This window comes from Palaemon carinicauda, unplaced genomic scaffold (genome assembly GCF_036898095.1).
Source record: "Palaemon carinicauda isolate YSFRI2023 unplaced genomic scaffold, ASM3689809v2 scaffold23, whole genome shotgun sequence".
Classification (NCBI taxonomy): domain Eukaryota; kingdom Metazoa; phylum Arthropoda; class Malacostraca; order Decapoda; family Palaemonidae; genus Palaemon; species Palaemon carinicauda.
In genome coordinates, this window is record NW_027169920.1 from 276369 (window position 1) to 302279 (window position 25911).

General features: G+C 40.2%; 1 long non-coding RNA gene across 2 annotated transcripts in view; it reads right to left on the reverse strand.

Annotated features, from left to right (window-relative positions):
• Window positions 1-5165: 5165 nt before the first annotated feature.
• Window positions 5166-25911, reverse strand: part of LOC137636098 (uncharacterized) — a 33561-nt gene continuing 12815 nt past the window's right edge. For both annotated transcript variants that reach the window (XR_011042928.1, XR_011042927.1), the window contains 3 exons: window positions 24004-24214; window positions 8633-8759; window positions 5166-6276 (listed from right to left, as the gene is read on the reverse strand). This is a non-coding gene — a long non-coding RNA (uncharacterized lncRNA). The remainder of the gene's footprint in view (window positions 6277-8632; window positions 8760-24003; window positions 24215-25911) is intronic.

Consider the following 25911-nt stretch of genomic DNA (forward strand, 5'->3'; position numbering starts at 1 on the left):
ACAAAGGCTCCATTTATAGTTAGCCTATAGACTTCATGTAAACCAGTATTAGCCTATGTTTGTTTAACTATCTTTACAAACATTTATCTTTTAAATGAAGGGAGATGTTATGTAAATACCCTTATAATAGTTTTGATGGATTAAAGAAGCAGTTACACGATGTAACTATATCCTTTGTGATGTATTTGTTGCCTAGTTCACACTGGGTGAATGGAGGAGTTTTGAAATGAAGGAATTAAGTTTGGTTGCATTTGATGCATTTTATTGAATACCAAATGGAATTGGAAATACACAATATTTTACATTAAAAGCAGCTGCTTGATTTCATGTTTAAATTAATTTAAAGATCTAATAGTTGAGCGTTTTGGTGTAGGTCTACTGTATACTTCTGTAAATAGACTGCTATTTGAATATCTTTTTTACTAGCTAAGCTACAGCCCTAGTTGGGAAAGCAATATACTATAACCCCCAGGGCTCCAACAGGAACAATAGCCTAGTGAGGAGAGGAAACAAGGAAACAAATAGAATACTGTGCCAGAGTGTACCCTCAAACAAGAGAGCTCTAACCCAGGACAGTGGAAGAAGACCATGGTACAGAGGCTATGACACTACCCAATACTAGAGAACAATGGTTTTATTTTAGAATGCTCTTCTCCTAGAAGAGTTGCATAATACACATGATGCCAATATAACAAATGTAAGTCAAATATAGAATGACGTATTGCTATAATTGTGAATGTAGCATTTGATAATGATAGCTGGCAAACACAAGATGAACCTCAAACTTCATTAGAATAGTTAATTTCAATTTTGAACATTAAGAATACAGTAGGCCTTAAGTAACCTAATGGCAGAAGAGGTTACAGAGTTCTCTTGCCTGAGTGTACACTCGGGCAAACTATTATCTTCTTTCTCTTCTATTTTTTTTCTAGCTTTTCTAGTTTATATATGAAAGATGTTTTTTAATTTTGTTACTGTTTTTAAAATATATCATATTAATTGTTACTTACTTATCTTGTAGTTTATTTATTTTCTTGTTTTCTTTCCTCACTGGGCTCCTTTTCCTTCTTGGAGCCCTTCGGCTTATAGAATCCTGCTTTTCCAACTAGGGTTGTAGCACAGCAACTAATAATAATACTATAAATAGGTGGACTTAACACTAAGGAAGCAGTAATAATAAAGAAGACAAGATTGAATATGATAGATTTAATAATTTAAAAAAAATGACATCCAAATATGTAGGGTACGGACATGCATCAGGTACCATGTAAATCGCATTGCTAACTCTCTTAACTTTGGTATTTTCTTGACATTTAAAATGAATTCTAAGAACAAATGACATCCACTGGAATGAGGAGGTGAACTACTGGACATTAAACATCACCCCCAAAAGATTTAGAATTTCAAACTCCTCATGTATATAAGTAGTCCTAGCCATTTTTAAATACCTGTATGATTAAAAATGTGAATGATTTAGGAAGGTTGACAGCTGTACTTTACATTGAAAAAGAGAACACTATCTGTTGATGAATCCACTTACCGTTATACCAAAGCTTGTGTTCATCATAGCAGATTTTGCAGACACTAGCATTGAACGAATGTTTGAAGGCTACTGTTCTTTAAAGGTAGCACACGAATGGACGAAGCAAGGGACAGTGACAATGCCCTGGAGACTGACCATATATACATATGATCAGTGTACAAGTCCCCTCTCTACCCAAAGGACAGGGGAGGGGCAGACAATGGCTGCTGATAACACAGCAGGTAGACCTATAGACTCCTCTCATACTATCTATCCTTAGCTCACAAGTGTGGCGAAAAACTATCGAGGTTGAGCTGGTCTCAAACCCCAGTCCAGCATTTTGCCAGGCAGGGTTGTTTTCAATATGTACAATATTAGAAAATGCCCAATGATGTGAAAAACTGCTATCCTTTATTCTATGTAAGATGATAATGTAGTTTAAATTAAATAGCCATGCTAACAAATGCAAGCCTTGACTGGCACTACAGAAGGATGGCAATGTAACACCAGAACTGTTTGTAGTGTCTTTCTGCAACCTCCTTCAGGCTTCATTTGCATACAAATTGCCTATCTATAGGTAGTAGGTTGGCCAAGGCATCAGCCAACCATCGAGAAATTACCGTTAGATTGTTATTGTACTATATTGGATCCCTCTCTCTGATTACGGCTCAGTTTCCCTTAACCTAAACATGCACTGAATTGTCTGGTCTGTCCTTTACACATTCTCCTCTTACCTCATACACCTGAAAATAGTAAGAAAACCAAACAATTCGTCTTCACTTTTGTTGATAGTAGGTTGGCCAGGGCACCAGCCATCCATTGAGAAACTACCGTTGAGTGATTGGGTTCTTTGACTGGCCAGAGAGTGTTACATTGGATTCCTTTCTGGTACTACTCATTTTCCATTACCCATACAAACGCCAAATAATCTGGCCTATTCCTTACACATTCTCCTCTCTCCTCATACACCTGACAACACTAAGATAACCAAACAATTCTTTTTCACTTAAGGGGATAACTACAACACTGTAATTGTTCAGTAGCTACTTAACACTTGGTAAGGGTAGAAGAGACTCTTTGGCTATGGTAAGCAGCTCCGCAGCTCTTCAGGAGAAACTCTAATATTAAACTACTATATTGTTCTCTAGTCTTGGGTAGTGTGATGTGTCTGCTTGAATGGGGTGCTACTTTCAAGATTACTGTAGTTAGTTCTCAGGAACTTGTCCAATTGTTGAATCACAGATGTTCTTAAATTTCCTGAAATTACTAGTTGTGCTGGAGGCACTAGTTCTGTCGCACGATCTAGTTAAAAAAGGAGAATGGACACTTGGACCTCACAGCAGTTTTGAAGTATGTTAAACAAGGTATCACAAAGTTGAGAACTATAATTTTGTTCTAACAGAAGAACTTTTATGTTATAAAGAAGAAAGGCACATCTGCCTTCTTCCTTATTTTATATTGATAAAGTTCCTTTGATCAATACTCTTTTCTTTTCAACCTCTTGTTAAAATGTGGATGTTCATATTATGAATACTTCATCGGTGTATAGAAAGTGTAACCTTTTTTAGGTGATCAAGGTTAGAGATCTCTTCTTCCTTGAGGGTACGCCCACGCACACTATTCTATCCGTTTCCTTATTTCCTTTCCTCACTGGGATATTTTCCTTGTTGGAGCCCTTGAACTTATAGCATCCCACTTTTACAACTAGGGTTCTAGTTTAGCTATATATAAATGTATATGTTCCCAATTATTGGCAATCGGTTGTCCGGAAATTTATGACAAGAATTAGACAACAAAGATTGGTAGTCAAATCAGAATGCAGAGGACCATGATCATTTAGTTTAGGCCTTACAGAAAGATCCCAACAAAATATACAAAGCATTTTATCAACTCCAGGACCTTTGCATTAAATACATCTATAACATAAAAAGCATTTCTTGCTAAACAAAATAAAAAACAGTTAACGCTACTTTAACATTACATAATTTACCAATAAACTAAAGGGACAACTTTACCGCAAAGTTTATCAATTAAGAAAAATAACGTTTGTCTTAAGAAACCATAGAAACTTGAGGTATTAACATAAACCTGTGGAACACGAGAATAAGCATCAGATGGGTTAACTGAAAATATCCCATCCCTCCCTTTGATTGCATCTCAGGACAAAGGAGTACGAAGATATAAAAAGGGTAACATTATTCAAGAACAATTTTGGCTCTGAAACCCAGTAACAGTTGAATCATGATACCCTTATATTGAAGACCACTTGGACTGAGGCAACATAAAACTAACCTACTCTTTAAGCTGATGCTAAGAACGAAATAAAGTGTGTCAATGTTTGAAAGGAGATTCTTTCTATAGGTTCAAATTAAGAGGGGAATATTTCTTTACTAGAAATGAATGGCGACCGATTGTGCCACAGTTCCGATAGGCACCACTGCTATCTTGGGTCAACTTGGTGGGCATTGAGGCAGCGGCAGTACATGAGTCAGCATATGAAGCTACATTTGTGGTGGAAAACAGGGAAGGGTGGGCTGTAGCACCTTAGGAATACCAACCAAACTCAGCTAAGTCCCTTGTAAGGCTACCACACAAAATTGGGGAATATGCCATGGTAGATAGAATTGATTTTACAAAATAAATCTTGGCAAATAGGTGTATCATTTTTATATTGCACCATTACTGAAAAATTCCATCCACTGCCCCAACTTGAGGATGTTGAGCTAGAGAAATAGATGATATTTTCTTTATCACCAAGTTACAAACATGTCTATCAATCGCCATCTCTGACCTTTCCTTATGTTCAGATTCTTCAGTTACAAAAATTAATGCATTCCGGACTTGATCATCTTATCCAAACAGGTAGATGCTCTGACAATGGCTGACAAATCCTGTATGGAAAATATAATATTCCCAGAACAAACAATACGCTCTGTATAAAACCAGTTAAAGTTTTTTAAACATCTATTTTACTCTGCATTAGATTAAACAATATTATATGAAAATCATGAGATTTGACTGGACTGCCATTCATGTGATAATTGCTAATAACAAGAAAAAAAATAATCTGCAGAATATGTCAGTAGAAGTTTTCTTTAGATCGACGCAGACAGATAGAGAAGATAGTGGGCCAACCCCCGTCGTCTTAATTGTCTCAATACTATACTAGAGACTTAAAGGTTGAAGGTCTCTGGTTTCAGTTCCAGATTTATCAGAATAGATGCTCACCTGAACGTCAGGCAGGCAAGCCCTAACCCCCAAACTGTGGTGCCCAACCACAGCAGTGGCCTCTCAAGTAAATAGCTTAAACTCCCGGTCCCGGGCGGGGATCCATCTGCCGCCATGCGAATGCTAGGTAAACTCGCTACCACTGTACTAGCCAGGAAGCTATTAAGCCTATTAAAAGAAAACAGGGAAATTTTTCAGCTTTTGGGGTAAGCATCAATGCAAGGAAGCAAACAAGATTTTGGAGAAGTATATGTGAACATCAGGTGAAGTTTGGAAAAATAAAAAAAAGAGAAAATGCTTAAAAGACTGGCATGTGGATGCAATGCACAATCATTTACATTAATTTAGGATGGAAATAAATAAAATTCACTTATTCAATTTAAACAAAATTTATATATAAATTTGATAGTGTTGATTGAGGCATAAAACATCTGTTCAAGAAGTGTTATCAATTCAGCACAAAGGAAAATTCCCCAGTGAGAGACACTCATATTACACAATAACTGAAATTTTACATTTAATAGAAGACTGGCATGAGAAAATAATTCTTACTAATGAATATTCTTCTATAAATGTCTCAGGGCTTAACCCTTTTACCCCCAAAAGGACGTACTGGTACGTTTCACAAAACTCATCCCTTTACCCCCATGGACGTACCGGTACGTCCTTGCAAAAAAATGCTATAAAAAAAAAAATCCCATTTTGAGAAAATTCAGGCATTTTCCAAGAGAATGAGACCAACCTGACCTCTCTATGACAAAAATTAAGGCTGTTAGAGCAATTTAAAAAAATAACCCCCTGGGGGTTAAGGATTGGAAATTTCCAAATAGCCAGGGGGTAAAAGGGTTAATATCAAGATTTTGAGCATAGCTGATCAGTGTACACATAAGCCTAAAATGCAAATATGATTGATAAATATATATATAAAAAACTCAAAACATTTAATATGGGTAAGCAATAATTATAATAAGTAAAAAGTAAACTTTTTGTTTCTTTTTTAAATGCTTGAAAAATACATTCGACTTTAATTGGGATTTGAAACTCCATATGAAAGGACATCCAAATAATTGAATCTCTCATAAATGAAGTAGTAGCACTATCAATGCATTACTTGGTGTTGTACAGTATCTTTTTGGCCACAAGCTGCCTTTTCATTTTAATCTTCACCTATATATGGGTGATGAATGAACTCCCAGGACCCATTGCTTGAGCCTTATATCCAAAATTCTTGTGGTTCCGTAACCAAAATACAAACCACGCTATTTAATATGGGTATTACTTTCGGCGTAGCTGAAATGACGAGCCATTAGAATTTTAACGAGGGTTTACTAGGGTAGGGAAGGGTAGCTAGCTACCCCTCCCCCCCTCACACCTGTGACTAGCTCACTTTGCTTTTGGCTCGGGTGATGAACAAACGTGTCTGCTCCCACCCTCGCTTATTGACAGCTTTGATCTTGTTTTGCTTTTTCTTTTCAGTGTGCTTGGAAGTTGATTTTAGTTTTGAGGCAGATACCAAGGTCTGACATCTGAAAGTATAAACAATATTAGACAAAGGAATTTAAAAAGAAAACAAACTGAATATCAATCTCGCTTCAACCAATTTAAAATCATTAATGATATACTAACACAAGAGGTAGTTTTTTTAGCAAGTGTCAAAATAGTCCTTTCTCTCCTGTTTAGATTGAAATTATAAAACTTTATAAGGAAAACTTATCTAAAAGTATTTTATGAAGCATTCTCAATACCTACTTTTTGCTTTCTATCCAAAATTGATCCAAGCTACCAAAAATTATATCAAACTATAATTATTCTTTTTAATCTACAGTAGTTTAATTCATAAAGAAAACTTCCCAGAGTAATTCTAAAAGCAAATAAAACTAGCACTCTGGAAATAGCAAATTCACTGAATTATGTCTAAAAATTCTGAGCAGCAGAACTACCAAGCATGGAATATCTATTGATTAAATTATTGATATTTAGGATAATATAAAAATAGCAACAGGCAGAAATTAAACAATTTTGTCATCCATGAAGGTCCAGAAATAGTAAATATATTAACAAGGGGACATTAATGAAAAGGAAAAAAAATATTTCGACACAATCAAATATTTTTGCAGGCACATTTCAAATTCATTCTTGGTGAAGGAAAATCTTATCAACGAACTATAGTCAATTTCTTTTAGCGAGGCAGATTTGCACCGACTCGCAGCGGTGCCCTTTTAGCTTGGAAAAGTTTCCTGATCGCTGATTAGTTGGACGAGATCATTCTAACCGATCAGCGATCAGGAAACTTTTCCGAGCTAAAAGGGCACCGCTGCGAGTGGGTGCAAATCTGCCTCGCTAAAAGAAATTGACTATAGGATAACTGGAATCTCACTCCTCTCTTACTGAACCCTATTATTATTATTATTACTTGCTAAGCTACAACCCTAGTTAGATAAGCAAGATGTTAACTTATAAGCCCAAGGGCTCCGATAGGGAAAACAGCCCAGTGCAGAAAAGACAGAAGGAAATAAATAAACTACAAGAGTAATAATTAACAATTAAAATAAGATATCTTAAGAACAGTATCAACATCAAAATAAATCTTTCATATATAAACTATGAAAACTTATAAAAAAAAAGGGGGGGAAGAGAAATAAGACAGAATAGTGTGCCCGAGTGTACCCTTAAGCAAGAGAACTCTAACCTAGGATAGTGGAAGGCCTTGGTACAGAGGCTATGGCACTACTCAAGACTAGAGAACATTGGTTTTATCTTGGAGTGTCCTTCTAAAAGAGCAGCTTACCACGGCTAAAGAGTCTCTTCTACCCTTATCAAGAGGAAAGTAGCCACTGAACAATTACAGTGCATTAGTTAACCCATTGAGCAAAGAAGAATAGTTTTAAAAAAATTCTAGAAAGCCTAAAGGCTTAATTACTAGTTCTAATTATTACCAAGATTGAATTTAAAATAAAAAACTTTCCAGATTAAAAATTATGAAAATTAGCTACTGAAAAACAGTGACTTTCAGATCTTCAAAAACATCTGGTGATACAAACAAATCCAAAATACATACATACATCAAGGCACTTCCCCCAATTTTGGGGAGTAGCCGACATCAACAAAGAAACAAAAACAAAAAAGGGGACCTCTACTCTCTACGTTCCTCCAGCCTGACAAGGGACTCAACCGAGTTCAGCTGGTACTGCTAGGGTGCCACAGCCCACCCTCCCCCATTATCTGCCTAGACATTATAATAAACTGCCAACTGAAATGAAGGACCTAAAGGGAGCAATTGAATTTAAGAAGAAACTAAAGACATTACTTTTCACAAGATCATATGATTTGGAAGATGCTACAATCAAAGAATTGTGTAAGTTATAATGAAAATGTTTCGTTAGATGTTTAATATGGACCCGCCCGAGAAGTAGTTCACTCGACTTCAGTGGAGGGTTGGATTTAAACCCAAAACAAGTAAACCAAGTAAGATGAAGCTTCATAATGCTGCTGCTACCTCCGCGGTCATCTAGGGCACCGGAGGAAGCAGCAGGGCCTACCGGAACTGCGTCACAATCGCTCGCCATTCATTCCTATTTCTAGCACGCTCTCTTGCCTCCCTCACATCTATCCTTAAATCCAAAATGAAACCATAAAATCTCAGTTATTGTATCAAAACTTCATAATGAAGTACTGTAATCAAACAATATGTAATTCAATACAGTAAGCAAGACGACATGTGACTATTTGATGACCTTTGCTTCTGAAAATAGTAGGCACGCAAGTTAAATGACGCTTACCCTAGGCCCAAGTTTAAAAATATGACTCGCATACAGTTTTTAGGAACCTATTAAGTCTTAAGTCGAGGACTTAGTGTAAAAACGGCTGTTGGTGAGAACTTACCTATACAGGGTCAGTGGCAGTAGTGAGAAATACACTTCTTGAGCTCTGTCCTTGTTGTTAGCTGCAACAGAGCAGTCAAAGACCTCTAACATAGGCTTGTACTATTGTTCTTCCCTTACACACCATTCTGTAATACAATAGAAAAGGAATTAAGCTATCCAAGCATTATCATTTTTATCTGGTTATTATTATTATTATTATTATTATTATTATTATTATCATTATTATTACTATCTAAGCTACAACCCTAGTTGGAGAAGCAAGATGCTATAAGCCCAAGGGCTACAACAGGGAAAAATAGCCCAGTGAGGAAAGGATATAAGGACATAAACAAACAATATGAGAAGTAATGAACAATTAAGATAAAATATTTTAAAAACAATAACATTAAAACAAATTTCATATATAAACTATAAAAAAAAACTTGTATCAGCCTGTTCAACATAAAAACATTTGCTGTCAGTTTGAATGTTTACCGATTCAACTACTCGATTAGGAAGAACAGATGAGGATTTGCCAAGAATGGCAGAATCTGGTAATCAGGTAGAATTTATTGATTCTTTGCTGGAAGCTTTGCTGTCAGGGAAAGTTGTCACAATGATGGACGCATAGAAATGTTACCAGGGAATTTGTCATTTCAAATGCGTCAGAGACCGATACGATTTCCAGAAAGTTCTTAATAGTTACGTGGAAAATCCACAAACAGCATTGAATGAGAAAAGAGACCTCATGGTACTGCACCAGTGCAACTCAAAATTATGAACAGCATCGGCATCACAAATGAAACTGAAAAAAAGTTGCTACCTCACTCTCATCATCACCTACGCCTATTGATGCAAAGGGCCTCTGTTAGATTTTGCCAGCTGTCTCTATCTTGCGCTTTTAATTCAATACTTCTCCATTCCCCATCTATCTCACGGTTCAATGTCCTCAGCCATGTAGGATTGGGTCTTCCAACTCTTCTAGTGCCTTGTGGAGCCCAGTTAAATATTTGGTGAACTAATTTCTCATACCAAAGATGAATTATCATCTTATATTTCTCAAAAAGTCATCCATCACGCAGAAGAGAAAAATATAAACCTTGTGGTAGCATGGCATACAGAAGTAACTTCTGTCCATTGTGACCTACTTCTTAAAAGTGAACAAGAAGAAGCTGATACAAAAATGGTTCTTCATGAAGTAAATGCTACAGGAAGAGGTGCTAACAAGCTGTCTTCGCTCCAGACACTGATGTTCTGGTACTTGCTTTAAGATGATGACCAAAACTAACATCTCAGTCATTCTTCAAGACAAATTTTAGAACTGAAATCTCAATTGCTGATATTTCAATCATTGAGCACTTTGAAAGTATCTACATTACCTACAATTCACGGTCATTCAAGCTGTGACACAACTGCTGCCTTGGTCGGCAAGGCCAAGCTCTTACTAGAAGGCATTTAAAATGTCAACTAAGGAGGCCTTGGAAGCATTGGCAACACTTGGAACAAGTGAAGAAATCACTGATGGAGTTCAAGAGGAACTTGAAATTTTTTGTCAAATCTACAAAAATATGGTCAAGTATAGATAAACTAGCACAAACTTCAATGATATATGTTTTCAAAGACACAAATACCCTGGGAAGGGCTACTGCACACAAAGGGCTGTTGTACCTGTATTTAAGAAAATAAATTATCAGGTCATGATACGGACTAAGGTTAGAGGCAAAACGAACACTCCCATCGCCCCTTGGTCATGGACGGGACATAATTAATGAACATTGCCAAGTTGTCTGTGATTTGCTTCATTCTTCTAATAATATCCTTAGTCTGCAATCCCCCTTGCAAATGCTTAGCAAATGACTTACCACATGCAGATGTGTGTGTGTGGGAAGGGAATGAGGAACTTTGTAACAATCATATCAAATTTACCCCTGAAACGGTACGGTGAAGATAATTTTATAGATACTGCATAGGAAATATTTCTACCTCTTTTCATTTATTTTATTGCTTAACAACAGATTGGTGAATTACTTTTTAATATTTCAATTTGTATAAAAAAGGTTTGATTCTCAATTATATCATTCTAGATGTTAACCCTTTTACCCCCAGGCTATTTGGAAATTTCCAACCCTTAACCCCCAGGGGATTATTTTTTTTCCCAGCACATTTTGCAGTATATTTTTTTTAAATTGCTCTAACAGCCTTAATTTTTGTCATAGAGAGGTCAGGTTGGTCTCATTCTCTTGGAAAATGCCTGAATTTTCTCAAAAAATTATCAAAAATATGAAAAAATGTTATTTTGATTATAAAATAAATTTTTGAATATACTTACCCGGTGATTATATAGCTGCAACTCTGTTGCTCGACAGAAAACTCTAAGGTAAAACTCGCCAGCGATCGCTACACAGGTTGCGGGTGTGCCCAACAGCGCCATCTGTCGACCAGATACCCAGTTCTCAGTGTAAACAAAGACTCAATTTTCTCCTCGTCCCACTGCGTCTCTATTGGGGAGGAAGGGAGGGTCCTTTAATTATAATCACCGGGTAAGTATATTCAAAAATTTATTTTATAATCAAAATAACATTTTTCAATATTTAACTTAGCCGGTGATTATATAGCTGATTCACACCCAGGGGGGTGGGTAGAGACCAGCAATATAAGTTTACACTTTTATGAGCTAAGAGTTTTATTTCATTTTAGAAGTTATCAAAATAACAAAAACAAAATAAATAGGTACCTGGTAAGGAAGTCGACTTGAACAATTACTCTGCCTTTTTAAGTACGTCTTCCTTACGGAGCCTCGCGATCCTCTTAGGATGCTGATCGACCCCTAGGATCTGAAGTATCAAGGGTTGCAACCCATACAACAGGACCTCATCAAAACCCCTAATCTAGGCGCTCTCAAGAAATGACTTTGACCACCCGCCAAATCAACCAGGATGCGAAAGGCTTCTTAGCCTTCCGGACAACCCAAAAAACAACAATAAAAACATTTCAAGAGAAAGATTAAAAGGTTATGGAATTAGGGAATTGTAGTGGTTGAGCCCTCACCCACTACTGCACTCGCTGCTACGAATGGTCCCAGTGTGTAGCAGTCCTCGTAAAGAGACTGGACATCCTTAAGATAAAAAGACGCGAACACAGACTTGCTTCTCCAATAGGTTGCGTCCATTATACTTCGCAGAGATCTATTTTGTTTAAAGGCCACGGAAGTTGCGACAGCTCTAACTTCGTGTGTCCTTACCTTCAGCAATGCTTGGTCTTCCTCACTCAGATGGGAATGAGCTTCTCGTATTAACAGTCTGATAAAATAGGATAAAGCATTCTTTGACATAGGCAAAGATGGTTTCTTAACTGAACACCATAAAGCTTCAGAAAGGCCTCGTAAAGGTTTAGTTCGTTTTAAATAGAACTTAAGAGCTCTCACAGGGCATAAGACTCTTTCTAGTTCATTGCCTACCATATTCGATAAGCTGGGAATATCGAACGATTTCGGCCAAGGTCGAGAAGGCAGCTCGTTTTTGGCTAGAAAACCAAGGTGTAGTGAACATGTAGCCTTTTCTGACGAAAATCCGATGTTCTTGCTGAAGGCATGAATCTCACTGACTCTTTTAGCTGTGGCTAAGCATACCAGGAAAAGTGTCTTTAAGGTGAAATCTTTCAGGGAGGCTGATTGTAGCGGCTCAAACCTGTCTGACATGAGGATTCTTAGTACCACGTCTAAATTCCAACCAGGCGTAACCAAACGACGCTCCTTCGTGGTCTCAAAAGACTTAAGGAGGTCCTGTAGATCTTTATTGTTGGAAAGATCTAAGCCTCTGTGACGGAAGACTGATGCCAACATGCTTCTGTAACCCTTGATAGTGGGAGCTGAAAGTGATCGTTCTTTCCTCAGGTATAAGAGGAAGTCAGCTATTCGAGTTAGAGGTACTGGTCGAGGATACAGATACTGACTTGCACCAGTTTCGGAAGACTTCCCACTTCGATTGGTAGACTCTAAGGGTGGATGTTCTCCTTGCTCTAGCAATCGCCCTGGCTGCCTCCTTCGAAAAGCCTCTAGCTCTCGAGAGTCTTTCGATAGTCTGAAGGCAGTCAGACGAAGAGCGAGGAGGCTTTGGTGTACCTTCTTTACGTGTGGCTGACGTAGAAGGTCCACCCTTAGAGGAAGAGTTCTGGGAACGTCTACTAGCCATCGAAGTACCTCGGTGAACCATTCTCTCGCGGGCCAGAGGGGAGCAACTAGCGTCAACCTTGTCCCTTCGTGAGAGGCGAACTTCTGCAGTACCTTGTTGACAATCTTGAACGGTGGGAATGCGTATAGATCTAGATGTGACCAACCTAGGAGAAAGGCATCTATATGAATTGCTGCTGGGTCCAGGATTGGTGAGCAATATATTGGGAGCCTCTTGGTCATCGAGGTTGCAAAGAGATCTATGGTTGGTTGGCCCCAAGTGGCCCAAAGTCTCTTGCATACATCCTTGTGGAGGGTCCATTCTGTTGGAATTACTTGCCCCTTCCGACTGAGACAATCTGCCATGACATTTAAGTTGCCTTGGATGAACCTCGTTACTAGCGATATGTTTTGACCTTTTGACCAGATGAGCAGGTCCCTTGCGATCTCGTACAACGTCAGTGAGTGGGTCCCTCCTTGCTTGGAGATGTACGCCAAAGCAGTGGTGTTGTCCGAGTTCACCTCCACCACTTTGCCTTGAAGGAGAGACCTGAAGCTTTTCAAGGCCAGATGTACTGCCAGTAGCTCCTTGCAGTTGATATGCATTGTCCTTTGACTCGAGTTCCATATTCCCGAACATTCCCGACCGTCTAATGTCGCGCCCCAGCCTACGTCCGATGCGTCCGAGAAGAGAACGTGGTTGGGAGTCTGAACAGCCAGGGGAAGACCCTCTCTTAGGCTGATACTGTCCTTCCACCAAGTCAGGCAAGACTTCACCTTCTCGGAAATGGGGATCGAGACCGCTTCTAGCGTCTTGTCCTTTTTCCAATGAAATGCTAGGTGGTATTGAAGAGGACGGAGGTGTAGTCTTCCTAATGACACGAACTGTTCCAGGGATGATAGCGTCCCTATCAGACTCATCCACTTCCTGACTGAACATTGTTCCTTCTTCAGCATGTTCTGGATGCATAACTGGGCTTGGCTTGTTCTGGGGGCCGACGGAAAAGCCCGAAAAGCTAGACTGTGAATCTCCATCCCTAAATACACGATAGTTTGGGATGGGACCAGTTGTGACTTTTCCATATTGACAAGGAGACCCAATTCCTTGGTCAGATCTAGAGTCCACTTTAGATCCTTCAGAGAGCGACGACTGGAAGAAGCTCTGAGAAGCCAGTCGTCCAAATAGAGGGAGGCTCGGATGTCCGCTAAATGAAGGAATTTGGCTACATTCCTCATCAGCCTCGTAAACACAAGAGGAGCTGTGCTTAGGCCAAAGCACAGGGCTTGAAACTGGAAGACAACCTTTTCGAAAACGAATCTCAGAAAAGGTTGGGAGTCCGGGTGGATGGGGACGTGGAAGTAGGCGTCCCTTAGGTCTAAAGAGACCATCCAGTCTTCCCTTCTGACCGCTGCTGAGACTGACTTCGTGGTCTCCATGGAGAACGTCTGCTTTGTGACAAAGACATTCAGAGCACTAACGTCTAGCACCGGCCTCCACCCTCCTGTCTTCTTTGACACCAAGAAGAGTCGGTTGTAGAATCCCGGAGATTGAAGGTCCGAGACTCTGACCACTGCTCCCTTCTCTAGCAAAAGAGACACTTCCCGTTTCAAGGCTCGTCTCTTGTCTTCCTCTCTGTACCTGGGAGAGAGATCGATGGGGGACGTTGCTAGAGGGGGTTTCCGTACAAAAGGGATCTTGTACCCCTCTCTGAGCAACTTCACAGATTGCGCATCTGCGCCTCTCTTTTCCCAGGTCTGCCAGAAGTTCTTGAGTCTGGCTCCCACTGCTGTCTGAAGAAGCTGGCAGTCAGACTCTGCCCTTAAAGGACTTGGTTCCTTTCTTCTTTCCTCGTTTCCCTTCGGCACGAGCACCTCCTCTGCTGGAGGCTCTGCCACGAAAGGGCGGAATAAAACGGGACGCTGGAGTGTCCATCCTTGGTCTAGCTGACAAGGTAGGCAAAGGGGTGGCTTTGCGAGCGGAGGACGCAACAAGATCGTGAGTGTCCTTCTGTATCAAAGAAGCGGCAATTTCCTTAATCAGGTCTTCTGGAAAAAGGCACTTGGAAAGAGGAGCAAACAGAAGTTCGGATCTCTGGCATGGTGTAACTCCAGCTGAAAGGAATGAGCATAGGTTTTCACGCTTCTTAAGGACTCCGGACACAAATGATGCAGCAAGCTCATTAGACCCATCACGTACGGCCTTGTCCATGCAGGACATAATGAGCAAGGAAGTCTCCTTCTCTGTCGGAGAGATCTTTCTGCTTAGAGCTCCTAGACACCAGTCTAAGAAGTTAAAAACTTCGAAGGCTCTAAAGATACCTTTCAAAAGGTGGTCCAGGTCCGAAGATGACCAACATATCTTTGAGCGTCTCATGGCAATGCGGCGGGGAGAGTCTACAAGACTTGAGAAGTCGCCCTGGGCAGAGGCAGGAACTCCCAAGCCGAGAACTTCTCCCGTGGCATACCAGACGCTCGATCTAGAAGAGAATCTAGCAAGGGGAAACGTAAAAGCTGTCTTCCCTAAACTCTTCTTGGACTGCAGCCATTCTCCTATCACCCGCAAAGCTCTCTTGGACGAGCGTGCGAGGACGAGTCTAGTAAAGGCAGGAGTGGTTGACGGCATGCCTAACACAAACTCTGACGGAGGAGAACGCGGAGCCACAGAAACAAACTGGTCCGGAAACATCTCTTTGAAAAGGGCCAAAACTTTCCTAAAGTCCAAAGAGGGTTGCGTAGACTTAGGCTCGTCCAGTTCTGAATGCGGTTCATCTACGTGTGCAGCAACATCATCATCAGAAAGTCCCTCATCCGATAACTGATGAGGGAACGGCAACGGAGTGGGTAACGGCTGGTTAGCTGAGTCCGGTCGCACGGGTGCATGCGTGACTGAGCCAGACGCAACGTCATGGAACTGCTGCCCAGTCTGTGAGCTGGCAACAACCATAGCAGCGCGGGGACGCACAGCGTCTACTCCAGACTGTCTGGACTGATGTGGGTGAGCAGTGGCAACCACACTGGGTTGCGGAGGTTGACGCACCGCGTCAAAACAAAACAACTCTGACGGTTGTTGAACCTCACGAACGTCAACGGAGACCTCCGTGCGTCGCTGAACGTCAACATGCGGCTGGCAGATCACACTGGAACGCATGGGTGGCGGAACTCTCTCAACTGGTGTGCGTGAGAAGGTTACCTCAGCGTCCACAGGACGCACAACCGATCGTGTGGGCGGTTGTAGGCAAGGAGCTGCACTAGCTGGTGCGGCAGCAACCTTCTCCGCACGAAAGTCCTGCATAAGAGACGTTAGTTTAGACTGCATGTCTTGCAGTAGAGACCACTTAGGGTCTACAGGAGCAGGTGCGGCGACAGACGGTGTAACTGTCTGAAGCGGTACCGCTTTGCCTCTCTTAGGCGGTGAGCAGTCATCGGATGACGGCAGCGAGTCCGAACTGACCCAGTGGCTACAACTGGGCCGTTGGACTTATGCGGAAGGGACCGACTTGCGCTTTAACGGTCGTGAGACCTTGGTCCAGGGTTTCTTGCGAGAAACACCTTCCGAAGACGAGGTATAAATGGGCTCTCTCGTCTTAGTTAGGCAGGGGCGATCTTGGGTAGATACGCCCGATACCACGGAGGGAACGTCTGTTCGCTGATTAAAGCCTCTCGAACCCATTTGTCGTACGACATTGCTTCTCCCCTGGACTTGGGAGCTTGCAAGAGGTCCCGGACTAGGAGGACGACAGGCACGAACAGACGAACCCTCAAGCGCAACACTATCCACAACACTATCACTCGTCACTTTATCACTTCCCACTGCACTTTTGCACTTCAGCTCCTTCACATCCGCCATGAGCTGATTACGGTTACTAGCAAGGGACTCAACTCTCTCACCCAGAGCTTGGATGGCACGCATCATATCAGCCATCGAAGGTTCCTGAGTGCCAGGAGGGGGATTAGGAGCAACCACTACAGGGGAAGGAATAGGTTGTGGGGCATGAGGAGAGGAAATATCAATAGAACGAGAGGAACTTCTCCTAACTCTATCTCTCTCTAGCCTACGTGTATACTTTTGGAATTCGATAGAATCGAATTCCGAAAGCCCAACGCACTCCTCACACCGATCTTCCAATTGACAGGTTTTATCCCGACAATTGGAACAAACAGTGTGAGGGTCGATAGAAGCCTTCGGAAGACTCCTTGAACAGTCCCTAGCATTGCACTTCCTAAATTTTGGGACTTGTGAAGGGTCAGCCATTTTGAATTGGTCAAAGGGAAATTCAAAAACTATCAAAAAGTCATCAACAAAGAATCCGTTATCAAAAAGAGTTCAAGGATTTGTGTGAAGAGAAACCCTGCACAGCGAAAGCTCAAAACTAGAATAAAGTACTTCACCAATTAGTTGTGAAACAACTCCAGTTTAGCAACAGCGAGTAAGTACGTCTTGTCGATAGCACGACAGAGAGAAAATTGAGTCTTTGTTTACACTGAGAACTGGGTATCTGGTCGACAGATGGCGCTGTTGGGCACACCCGCAACCTGTGTAGCGATCGCTGGCGAGTTTTACCTTAGAGTTTTCTGTCGAGCAACAGAGTTGCAGCTATATAATCACCGGCTAAGTTAAATATTGAAAAAAATAATTTTTATAGCATTTTTTTGCAAGGACGTACCGGTACGTCCATGGGGGTAAAGGGATGGCTTTTGTGAAACGTACCAGTACGTCCTTTGGGGGTAAAAGGGTTAATTTGTTAATTTTTCAATATTTATTATGCAATTAGTTACAAAGAATCATAAGAATTAACATTAATCCATTATTTAGTGATTTTGAAAAAAGTGTCTTATGTTCAACATTTATAACTGGCTTCATCAGGGGAATCTTAATAGCATATGCCACAATGATCAGTGCTTATGCTCCGACTCTTGATGCTGAAGACACTGTAAGTCTTTCTATGCTGACCTGGATAGAATACTTACATTAGTCCCTAGCCATGACAAAGCATTCCTCATGGGTGACTTTAACACCAGAGTTAACACTCTCATTTATGGCGAAATACAATCAGTAGACATGGAGTAGCTAAGATCAATATAAATGGAACCCTTTTCCTGTCAGTGTTCAGAATTCAACCTATGCATCACAAATACTATCTCCAGGCTAAGGAACAAATATAAAACTACCTAGAAACATTCAAGGTCCAAACACTATCACTTACTAGGTTATATCATTGAAAGAACCCGTGACCGTAAAGATGTAATGATCACAAGAGCTGCCCCTTTCACAGACTGCTGGACTACCCATCCTCTTGTCTACTCAGTGATAAAAGTCCTATCCATATACCAAGGCTCTTCCCCCAATTTTAGGGATAGCCGACATGAAACAAATGAAAAAAAAAAGGGGACCTTTCTTCTGTACGCTCCTCCCAGACTGACGAGCGACTCAACCGAGTTCGGCTGGTACTGCTAGGGTGCAACAGCCCGCCCTACCCCGTTATCCACAACAGATGAAGCTTTATAACGCTGAATCCCATACTGCTGCTACCTCTGTGGTCATGCAAGGTTACCGGAGGAAGCAGCAGGGCCTACCGGAACTGCGTCACAATCGCCCGCCATTCATTCCTATTTCTAGCACACACTCTTGTCTCTCTCACATCTATCCTCCTATCACCCAGAGCTTCCTTCACTCCATCCATCCACCCAAACCTTGGCCTTCCTCTTGTACTTCTCCCATCAACTCTTGCATTCATAACCTTCTTTAGCAAACAGTGATAAAAGTAAGTTTTGAAAAGACCGTCAGGAACGGATGGATGCTGAAGAGAACCAAATTTACGACTGAACGTCTATATGACTCCTTTGCAAAACAATTATATCAGAATGGCCTAAACAATAATCTACCAGATGAATATACCCAGATATTAGAGGACACTGGGAAGAAACTCAAAACAAGAGTGTGGGACAGCTGCTCAGAAACAATTGGCATGAAAGATCACAAACATGAGGACTGGTTTGATGAAAATGACGAGGCAAACACAAAGCTAACAGATGTAAAAAGAAAGGCACTGATTGATCATCTGAATAATCTCGCCTCACAAACTAAAAGATAAAAGAATAAACAACTGAAAGATGATGTTCAAAGATCCACAAGAAGAATTGAAAATGAGTGGTAGATAAGCAGTTTGAAGAAATGCAAATAAAATGCTGACTTTTTCAGCACTGCAAGATGAGTATATGGTGCCATCTCACAAGGACTAGATCCATTACGAAATAAAGATTGCGCTAGAAACCTCAAGGGTGAAATAGAGATCCTTAATAGGTGGGGAATATTTCCAGGAATTATTGAATAGAGATCCTGTAAAAGATGAAAATGCCATTAATAACAGACCTCAACAACCAGTTGTGACACTGGACAGAACCCCAACCTTAGTCGAGGTAACATCGGCAATATCTAGTTTGAAAAAACAACAAGGCTCCAAGTATAAATGCCATACCAGCTGTAGCTTTTAAAGAGGGAGAACCTCTTCTCCACTTGTATGTCCATAAATTCCTGGAAAAACTTTGGATCAATGAAGAGGCACCAGAAGACCTAAGAGATGGTTTAATGCCAATCTATAAAAAGAAATGAGATTGATTAGATTGTGGCCCTGTCAGTGCTTCTGTCAGTGACAGGTAAAATCCTAGCCAAAATTCTCAACAATCGACTAATGCCAATCACTGAAAAGATACTCCCTGATTCTCAGAGTGGCTTTCAACCAGCCAGGGGGACAACCAACAGGATTTTCAGTCTGGCAACTACAAGAAATAAACATAACAGAAACCATTATACCTGGCATTTATTATTATCATCATTATTACTTGCTAAGCTACAACCCTAGTTGGAAAAGCAGGATGCTATAACCCCAGGGGCTCCAACAGGAAAAATAGCCCATTGAGGAAAGGAAACAAGGAAATAAGAGAATTAACAAGTAAAATAAAATATTTTAAGAACAGTAACAACACTAAAATAAATATTTCATATTTATATGGAAAGAATATGGAAAGAATAGGCCAGACTATTCGATGCATATGTAGACAGAGACAAAATAAGCTGCAATCACAGAGGGATCCAATGTAGTACTGTCTGGCCAGCCAAAGGACCCATTAACTCTCTACCTAGTATTGACATAACACTAAGGCCTTTGACAATGTTAAGCAGAAACTTCTTTGGGATGTTCTATCCAAAGCAGGCTGCCAACAGTAATTCATCAGCATTCTAAGGCGACTTCATGATAACATATCTGTTGCTACGACTGCTAATGAAAACGTAGCTAACCCTTTCACGGTAAAATCTGGTGTCAAACAGGGATGCGTGATGGCTCCCACCCTTTTCTCTGTATTCATCACTGCTATTATACATCTCATAAAGGGTCCGCTCCCTCCAGGTAAATCAATTACATATCAAATGGATGGAGGAATTGTCAACCTTGGATGCCTCAGAGCCAAAACCAAAATTAAAACTGCAACTCTTATAGAATTCCAATATTCAGACGATAATGCCACATGTGCCCAAACTGGAGCTGATGTTCAAAGAATCCTTAATGCCTTTGATGATGCTTATGCCAAGCTTGGGCTACATATCAATGCTTGAAAAAGCCAAGAGCTTTACCAACAAAGCAATAAACAGTGAATTAGGATATCCTAACACTATCTTAAGTAATGATACCTTTAACGAAGATGGTTGGAAAAGATGAGCAACTGACTATGAAATCTAAGACTGACCTCTCCCATGGCCACCTTGCCGAGACAACCTCATTCCGCACATTGGTTGTGTGAACCATCCCCTTGCTATCCACAAGCGAGCGGATATTCCAATCTTCTGGTCTCCAAAGACACATGACCCTGGACAAGTTTGTGAAAGAAATAAGGGTGTTTGGAGCCAGTGCGGTCATGCGGGCCAGTACTACTCCCTGACCTGATAGATACAGTTGAGAAAACTACAGGTATGGAACAGTGTCATGAGAACATTGATGAAGAACAGTATAGCCAGGATGGTGATTATGAAGAACATTGCAGCGATTATGATTATATCAAATTATGAACAGTTTTGGGAGTCATCATGAAGCTTCAATAATAATCAGTTGTGAGTCTGTGCATTATATTAACCCTTTAACCCACAAGCTCTTTGGAAATTTCCAACCCTTAACCCCCAAGGGGTTATTTTTTCCCCAGCACATTTTGCAATATATTTCTTTTAAATTGCTCTAACAGCCTTAATTTTTGTCATAGAGAGGTCAGGTTAGTCTCATTCTCTTGGAAAATGCCTGAATTTTCTCAAAAAATTATCAAAAATATGAAAAAAAAAAAAATTTTATAGCATTTTTCTGCAAGGACGTACCAGTACGTCCATGGGGGTAAAGGGATGAGTTTTGTGAAACGTACCAGTACGTCCTTTGGGGGTAAAAGGGTTAACTTGTATCACTGGGATCTGCATGTAATATATATTCACATCAATTAGTTACTGGAATGATTGGAAGATAAAGAACCAAAGGAATGTTACTTGACTTTATTCCAGGAATCTTTGGAATATGTAAAGCCTTTTTATCATTACAAAAATACTTGTTTGGCATCTGCAAAAGACTGGAAATTGGCTGTCTGCTAAAGAAGGTGATGAATGCAAGAGTTGATGGGAGAAGTACAAGAGGAAGGCCAAGGTTTGGGTGGATGGATGGTGTGAAGAAAGCTCTGGGCGATAGGAGGATAGATGTGAGAGAGGCAAGAGAGCGTGCTAGAAATAGGAATGAATGGCGAGCGATTGTGACGCAGTTCCGGTAGGCCCTGCTGTTTCCTCCGGTGCCTTAGATGACCGCGGAGGTAGCAGCAGTAGGGGAGTCAGCATTATGAAGCTTCATCTGTGGTGGATAACGGGGAAGGGTGGGCTGTGGCACCCTAGCAGTACCAGCTGAACTCGGCCTTGTCCCTGGTTAGGCTGGAGGAACGTAGAGAGTAGAGGTCCCCTTTTTGTTTTGTTTCGTTGTTGATGTCGGCTGCCCCCCAAAATTGGGGGAAGTGCCTTTGGTATGTGTATGTATGTATGCCAAAGACTGTCCTCTTTTCTTATGAGCCCAAAAAGCAGTTTGTCTTGGACTGTGATTAATTCAACCAATACTTTCAGATTTTGAAATAATGAATCTGCATCTGTCAAATGTACGAGAAGCTGAAAGAAAATATGCAAATTGCTGCCTTCGTTTTCAAAAATATAATTCAGTGGAAGACTTGAAGCAGCATTAACTAAGGTAAAGTATTAACCCTTCTACCCCCAAAGGACGTACTGGTACGTTTCACAAAACTCATCCCTTAACCCCCATGGACGTACCGGTACGTCCTTGCAAAAAAATGCTATAAAAATTTTTTTTCATATTTTTGATAATTTTTTGAAAAAATTCAGGCATTTTCCAAGAGATTGAGACCAACCTTACCTCCCTATGACATGACCTCCCTATGACAAAAATTAAGGCTGTAAGAGCAATTTAAAAAAAATATACTGCAAAATGTACTGGGGAAAAAATAACCCCTTGGGGGTTAAGGATTGGAAATTTCCAAAGAGCCTGGGGGTAAAAGGGTTAACTAAGGTAAAGTATTAAAAATACTGGAGGTTTTCAAAGACAGTAAGACCTCATTTTTTTTTTTTCAATATTTCTTAGGACGCAAAAGTTATGGGTAGGGACAATAGAAAGGACCTTTTCATATAGAAAGAAATTAATCACAAGTGCAAATTAGGAATCATTGGAAAGGTTATTGCCTGTACAATCACAAGAACTTTAATTATTCAACTAGGGTATCAACGACATCCAGTCAGAGGCCCAAGGGTAAAAAATTACCCCATTTTTCATTATATGACCTGTACCTCTATAACTAACACTATTAGTTTCAAGTGAGCAGGGAAGAAACTGTACATATATGGGCCGTTTTTGAAACTACAGGTACCATGAATCATCAAACGTGTATATCATTAGCTGTAAATATACAGTATTTGAAAATATTGGAAAAGACATTTTTTTTAATGAGTTTATTGTGAAATTGCAATCTGACACTTCTTGTATCTCCGCCATTTTCATAAGAAAAGAGGACAGTCTTTTTTATATGCCAAACAAGTATTCATTCTCTCTTGTTTTGATTTTAACCCTTTTACCCCCAGGCCATTTGGAAATTTCCAACCCTTAACCCCCAGGGGGTTATTTTTTCCCCAGCACATTTTGCAGTATATTTTTTTTAAATTGCTCTAACAGCCTTAATTTTTGTCATAGAGAGGTCAGGTTGGTCTCATTCTCTTGGAAAATGCCTGAATTTTCTTTAAAAATTATCAAAAATATGCAAAAAAAAAAAAATTTATAGCATTTTTTTGCAAGGACGTACCGGTACGTCCATGGGGGTAAAAGGGTTAATTATACAAATGTTATTCTTAAAGTCATATTTCATCTAAAATAGTTTAGAAAGGCTGACCCAATTCAGATTATCTGCTTTCTATTCAGAATTTATCACTGATAACTTCAACCGAAACAAATTCACTCATAATTAATATAAAAATCTTTAATTTTTACATTTAAATAAAAATTCACCAGAGAGAAAATGGCAGCAAGTAAATTGCCAACTCACTCTGGATTATGTATAAACATTTTAAGAAGGATGAACTACCAAACAAAATATCTATTAATGAATACAAATAAAAAGCTTGACAAATATGACACTTTTAATATCATTCTTCCACTACTGACCATTCTTTAACAACAATAAAAATGACAAATTTGAAAGTAATTTGTATTTTTCTTAACACAAACCTTGAGCTCTTTATATATATTTGGCCTGCCATCACCTATCCCCCTCATATTCCTGTCTTCAATAAAAAGTGATGAGACGACACTGGTGTGTCTGTATGCGTGTGTATGTGTGTCTGTGTGTGAGAGGGGTAGCCGGCTACCTCCCCTACCCACCGCTAAGTAGCAGCGGGGGAGTTACCCCTCTCTAAACGTCTCATGTCTAGTCTTCCAATTTCGCTGGAAGTATATCCCTAATAAAGAGCGAAAGGTTTTGTATTTAGCGTCGGAACAAAGATGATTTGATCCTACCCTCAACACAATAGCCTATACAGTACAGTAATTCAAAGTAACCTATAAGGTTACTTGTTTTTCTAGCCAATAGCACACTTCAATTTGTGAAAAGAAAACCACTTTCCAGATAATCAAAAACTAAAAGCAACTTACTTTTAAAGGATTTCCATCCAGTACAAACAGATGCGATGTTTTACGAGTTCCTAAGGGAACTTTAAAGAATGGGTCGATGAGTCACGAGACGCATACTTTTCTTGACAAGTCTTTAGAGTCCGCTGGGGCAGCCAGAAAAGATCTGGCTATTTCCATCGCATCGGCGTCATGATTAAAAGCCACTTTCATCTTGGGGTGACAGCAACCTTACCTGGAATATTGCTCAATTAAAATAAATCATCATAAAAAAAAGCCCTTTCCCTAATAGTGTCACTTGAAAAATGCTAAAATTTTTCCTAACATCAGAGAAATTCATTGCTAGGCACCAAGACTTTATTCAAAATTTACATAGTACATAAAATATATAAATAATTACATTATGTTATAAATTAAGCATTAGGCTATCGTGCTGTTATACATTCACAAAATATTTGTACGACCTTAGTAACTATTCTTAACGAAACTGACATAGCTTCAGTCGGGATAGAGCTACACGCTGCAACCTGTACACTGTACTGAACAGCTTTGAGATGCAAATAGAGTTGTCAAAACATAGCTTATATTTTCGTTTATCACACTTCTGTACTTATATTTTCACGTTATGATACGTATAATGCCATTATACCATTATCAGAGATGAGTATGTACTGTATTTTTTAATTTCAAGAATAAAATTGTTTATTTTCAATTTTTCATCATAACTGCTTGTTGCAGAGCTCGTTGCAAGGTCACGTATATCGGCATAACATGTCAAATTTGAAAGTACTTTGTATTTTTCCTAACGATACAAACCTTTAGTTATTTATACAGGGATATTACTTTATGCGAAGCTGAAAGAAAACGGATTTTGACGTAGGAAAAATCTATTTCTGGGTGAGATAGACATGTCGTCCTGATGGAAGGTCCTTCCGGCAGCTTCCTACTGTATAATATTTCTGCGAGTGATATTACAAGAGAATTACCGTCAGGTATCACGGGGTTCTAACCCCTGGAACGACTATCCTAAGATATCGTGTATTATCAGGGAGGTATCATTAGATAAGCATAGATATCGTACCCCTAACAGACTTAACCCAGTTTAGGAATCTAAGAAGGATAGGTGAGGAAACTTTTAACGAGGGTTAAGCCCCCATCCGCTAAGTAGCAGGGTGGGGGGTGGGAGTAATAGCTACCCCACTCACTTACACACCTAGGCTGTTAACCTACTTTGCTGGGAAGTAGACTGTGTCGTTAGGAAAAACACAAATTACTTCCAAATTTGTCATTTGTTCCTTCACTATACAAACCAAAGCTATCTATATGGGATGACTTACCCTTGAGAAAGGTGGAAGTCGGTGCCAATTGGCTTCTTGGCTTCGACCCAAGAGTTTTCCCCAAAGCTATCTATAGGGAATGACTTACCCTTGAGAAAGGTGGAAGTCTGTGCCAATTGGCTTTTTGGCTTTGAGCCAGGGTTTTCCCCTTTATGGGTTCTGCACATAATTGGCGGAAACCCTACACCTCGCTAAACCCGTACAATGCATGGTCCGTGGCCTAAACAAGCTGTGTGCTCGTGACACTAGCAAAGTGACAATCTAGCTAAGAGTTCTTCCGAGCCATAAGTATCTTCAGAGGTCACCAAGACATTACCTAATACCCCATCGTTAGGGTATGTGGACGCAACAAGTATTGAAACAATAAGAGGTTACACTAGGGGGAATGGTTTACCTGCAGATAATTGAGGTCAGCTTTGCAGAGGACCCTGAATGCTGATTCCTCAAGAGAGGGAAAGATGAAGAAAAGAAAGAGCCAGCCATTCTTGAACAATCACCTCAGACTAATCCCGGATAACCTATGCCCTCAACCCTCTGCTACTTGAACAATCACCCCAGACTACTCCAGGATAACTTATGCCCTCAACCCTCTGCT